We start from the raw sequence: 5,372 nt of genomic DNA on the forward strand, positions 1-5,372 counted from the left end.
TGTGAGGATATCCATTACGAACAGTTTGACTCAAAGCTTTCTGGATAGTCAGAGGAAGTCATGGTTTAGTAATAATTTATTGAATGAATAAATCTAAAACTGCACTGCAATACTGTTCAATATGGGAACATTTCCACCCTTAAATATTTGAGCTGGCAGAAAAGCACAGGCACTAGGTCTGTAATCTGCTGTGCTATGTTGTGATGAATAGCTCTCTCTCTGTGCATATGTGTGTTTGTAATTCACTGATCCATCTGTTTTAGTGTGCAAACAAGTGAGAGTAGCAGTTACAGAATCATGAGGCTCTTCATCTGGCTTGCTGTCCGCCTCTCTTTCTCTCACCTGGCTCTATCTGCATGCACCCACCTTCATTCTGTGTACACATTTGTCACCATACCACATTATTCAAACGTGACACAGATAAGTGAAGTGGTGTAGTGCTGTTTCAGGGATACTACAAAGTAAAGAGAGTCTTTACAAAGACAGACAACTGTCCCAATAAAACTGAGACAAACCAGGATCCAGCAGTAGAAGTTTCTTGAGGGCAAAGCTGCTGGCACCAGAAAAGCACTTATTGGCCTACTTATTTCTTAAAATAGCTTATTTCTGTGATTGTGTGTTTTTGAGATTATTTGGTCTGTTGGGGTGTATAATATGTGCTTGGCTGCCTGGTCACTGTTACAGCCATATTATTGGAATTAGCCTTAAATTGAACCTTTTAAAAAACGTTATATATAATCACCAGACACGGGGAATTCAGAAGCAAGTTGTACAGGGTGCTTATTTCCTATCTTCTTAGGCAGATTAATGTAGCTATTACACCTGATTTGTTACTACTGTTCGGTGAAAAGCCCAGTGTCAACATGTAATCTTGGCTGAAAATTAGTTTTAAATCAAAGTTATAGAATTGGATGATTATTATTGTTTGATCATCACTCTGTGAGCCACTCTACGAGATCACCATTAACGCTATAGTCACACTGGGAAAAACAGTTATTAGAGAGCATAGCACGCCAAAAGTATTGCAACTGTTTGCAGTGACCTTGATGCCTTTTGAAGTGGTTGCTTTGAAGATGGGGACCAGGTCTGCAACCAATTGCAGTCACATGTCGTCCTCAAAGTGACTTTAGTTCATCAAGATCTGTTTCCATCTACATACACAGAAATGCACAGAAAATGCAATTAACTACTCCAGTATCCACCCAGAACCTCACAGATTTGAAACTGAAATTCACAAACTGACAACAATAAACATTGCTGAAACAGTTGCTGCTGGACAGTTTTGTGATGACGAAGGATCAAAGAAGAGAGAGTTATAAGCACTAAATTGTTTGTGTCAGGTATTGCTGACATGAAATCCTGACATGTGTTATTATGGTAGCAAAACAGGTTCAATTGAATCTGACTCTAATATTAACAATAATACTGATTTTGCTTTATGTAAAAGTCAACAATATAAAACAACAAGAACATAAACTCACAAAGGAAAAAACAACAACAACAACAAAAAAACAAAATAAGAAAAAAGAGAATTTCAGTCAAAGTTTAATATCAATATAGTTCGAGTTGAAAATCCTTCATGTCTAACATGTTCATTAGGCCCAGGAATGTTGACTGTGCAATGACCTATATCTGATAACATTAAGACCACTCTTTGGCATTCAAATTTGTGTTGAATCTTAAGCACATTAATCAATTAAAGAATTCAGGATAGGCTGTTGTCAAGATACATGTTGCTAAAATGGTTGCGCAGTTAACCCTGTTTCCTCTCGACTCTGCTATCTGATAAAAATGTCTTGAAAAATAAGGTGTAAGATAGCGTCAACAAAATGGACAACTAAGTTCCCTAAACACAATGAGACAGGAACATGATTTACTGTATATAAGTCCAATGCATTTTAACATGTTAATACAAATAAACAAACAATTTCATAACATAATTATCTATCAAATCAAAGCTGTTGTGTCAAAAGAAAATGTCTCATTGGCTTACTTTACTGGAACGATATGATCAGTATTTGTTCCTTTGTGAGAGACTGTCTGTAAGGAAACAACATCAGCATTGGCTTATCTGTGTTGTAGATTTTACCACAGACAGACTGACCAGACAAAACTGTTCTGGTGAACCACAGCCTACTTTTATCTGGCGAGATAACATTGATGAGCCAACATTATCTGCTATCCTGTTGATCTGAACTTAAGCTGACCCAGGTCAACAGTCGGGGTTTTTTTGTAAATATTGTATGGTTTTAGGTATAGCTGTGCAATAATGAGGCTATAAGGCTTTGTTTGTTTGTTTTTTCCTCATATTTACAAACAAGCAATATCTAAGTTCAATCACTGATAATATATGATTATATACTACAGACTTTATGTGATGGATTTTTCTTCGATGACAGCTCCTCAGTCCTGTGACTTTGCTGAAAGTCATCTAATTACATGCAAGTGACTTAAATGTATATCGCTTTTCTTCTGTCATTTAGACTCATAGTCTACCCTGTCACATTCCTGCCCCCCCCCAGTGACCAACATGGTTTGCAGGCGTGTGTGTGATCTGAATTTCAACATCAGTGTCTGTCTTCGAACAAGATTTCTTGTTTTCTCTCCCCTTGACTCCTCCCCTGAAATCAAACAATGCGATAACATCAGTCAATGGATTTCTAATCACAACAATGCATTGCGCAAGACACGCTTGCCGTAAAAACAGAGTTAATTCTGTCCTTGCAACTGCGGCATACACACGCTCCCTTAAGATTATGTAATGCACTGTGTGGCACACATAGTACATATCAAACTCATCAGTAGATTTTCACTCCAGACCGAGTCCTCCTCCTGCTGCTGCTGTCATGGGAACAAAAGCTTAGTCTGAATTGTTTTTGGTTTCCAGGCTTATGAAACCTTGAATGCTTGCTGTTAATTTATCTCTGCTCTTACCTGGTCTTATCACAGTCATTTCACCTTAAGAGGTATTTAAAGCAAACATGCCAATATGTTATTATTGCTCCTGGGTAGTAAATAACACAATATAGCTTAACAATAGGATAAAAAAGAAGCTCATTTCAATTCTTTTGACATAAATAACCACAGACTAGTTCACAATTTAGTAAATTTAATCCTCAGTTTTTCTTAATGACAGATGCAATTTAGAAATGGAAAAAGAAAACCTTTCAAATGCTGTGCTATGTGTATTGTACAAATGGTTTCAATGATTCCTGGCTGAATAGGTTGGCAGATTGTGAACTGATTGCAGTGAAATTCATAATACAGTTTTTCTTTGCTGGCAATCCGTAACATGGAAAGAATACATGGTGATGACGTGCAGCGAGAGACTACAATTGTGGTTAAGTTCATGTAAGGTCATTTTGAGGCTGTTATGGATGCAGTTAGGATTAAAATATATGATTATTTTGAAATTACGCTGGTGTATTTATATATACAAAACGACTGTTTAAAATTAGAACACATAATTGATCAAGGGATTCCATGCACTTTTGATTAAAAAAATACTTGCATGGATTAAGAAGGAAAGCGTTAAGGAGGTAAGTATCTGGGTGTTTGCCTCATTTATGAATTTCAAAATGCATATTTGGAGTTGAGCAATACAAAAATGAGAACATTTCTTAAAACAAACTGTAACATACCTGCCGGTGTTGTATATTTTCCTATTCCATCATTTTCAGATGGAGCGCACCGCATCATTATTCACTTGTGGTTGTTCTATACTTTTCAGAGGCCCTCAGTTCTGCCTTATTGTCCTCTGTGTTTAGGAACCAGAGTGCACTGCTGACAGGAGCATGCACACAATTCTTGCCTCAATGTATTTACAGTGGCAAGTATACCTACATTAGTCAAGTGAAAGAGCAAATGATAAAATATTAAACTGAATTTATAAATAGATTCCAAAGTCCCTCAGACCTGATCTTGATCTCTGCCTATTTGACCATCTTGATAAGACTTTCACTGTATGCTCTCTCTCTCTCTCTCTCTCTGTCTGTGTCTTTGGTGTGTTTGAATAACACTGAAATTAGTTGAAATTAGTTGTCATTTCGTGATTGTCCCAGCCACATGTTTTAATGTCCTGTATTTCTTAAATAGTAAGTGTTGTTTGCACCCCCCACTAAATTTCCTGCAAACATTTCACCATTTGACTTCAGCATACCCAGAACTTTGACGGAGGTGAGATATCTAACAAGCCAGATGGTTCTGCACTCTCTTGGAAGAGACTATGATTCCAAGCTGACCAGTGGAAGTGAACTTCATAATCCAGCACCAGACAATTAGCTCTCCTTCACCTCCTTGACAGGTCTAAATTGATGGACTTCCCACAGTTCTGAGTAAAAGACTTCCTGCCTCCTCTGTCCACTGCTTCCTGAAAGTGGTTTTAAAAAGAGTTTTGAAAGGTTCAAAATTTCTGAAGTCTTGCTAAAATGAAGCTAAGAGCCATTTATTGATGATACAACTTGGTTTTTACCAACAGAGTATTACCAAAAAATTGATCACCTAAGTTTCTTGTCATAAAATGTGGAAAATGCCGTCAGACATAAAACAAAAAGTCCTTTGGCTCTATTAACCAAACTCTGACAAATGTGTTTTTTATAGAAAACCCAACGTATGGACATCAGGACTCATCCATCTATCCATGTTCTTGTGCTCATGCAGATGTTGTAAATTATACTTAATTTAAAAAGTCTCAAGAGTCATGTTTCCTATAGAGGAAAAATAATAATCACATCAGGACTAATCAAAACTGTGATATATTCTGATCACCATCAGTTATTAATATTAATTTAAGAAGATGGTCATAGCTAGCCACTGTTAGATATTTTACTGGGTTTTGTGTGTGGGATATATGGACCACACAGTATTGCAGATTTTAAACGTGTAGCAGTGAGAAAAGCAAACATTCTCTCTGTTCTAATTGAAATGCGTGTCAGTGGGGCCTCTTTGTCTATGCTGTTTCAGTCTACCATGCAGCTTCAACAAGCCCCACAGAGAGTAGGTACAGTAGCAGTAAAGCAATCAACTAGACTGGAGCTCAGGGCTTGACAGGCACATCATCATATGGAACAGCATCGTCACTGGGGTGTGAAATCAAAGCTATGTTGATTCTTCTGTTTAAGCGAGAAGAATTTCAGCGAGTAGTGAGTGCCCTTTAGTGATTCACTGGATCATTTTATTTTAGTCACTCTTCATACAGAAAACAGAACATATGTATGCAGAAAAAATAAAAACATGATAGCCTCCCTGACAAGTGTATTAAACATTATCTGGATGCTACTGTTACATGATCAGACTCTTTATCCTGACCTATGTGTTTAGCCTGTCGCTTTTTTAAACTTCTCTCTCTCCACCTGGGATTCTTAAATATTAAT

The sequence above is a fragment of the Haplochromis burtoni genome, unplaced genomic scaffold (genome assembly GCF_018398535.1).
Source record: "Haplochromis burtoni strain Fernald_Lab_line unplaced genomic scaffold, NCSU_Asbu1 Contig_316, whole genome shotgun sequence".
Taxonomy (NCBI): domain Eukaryota; kingdom Metazoa; phylum Chordata; class Actinopteri; order Cichliformes; family Cichlidae; genus Haplochromis; species Haplochromis burtoni.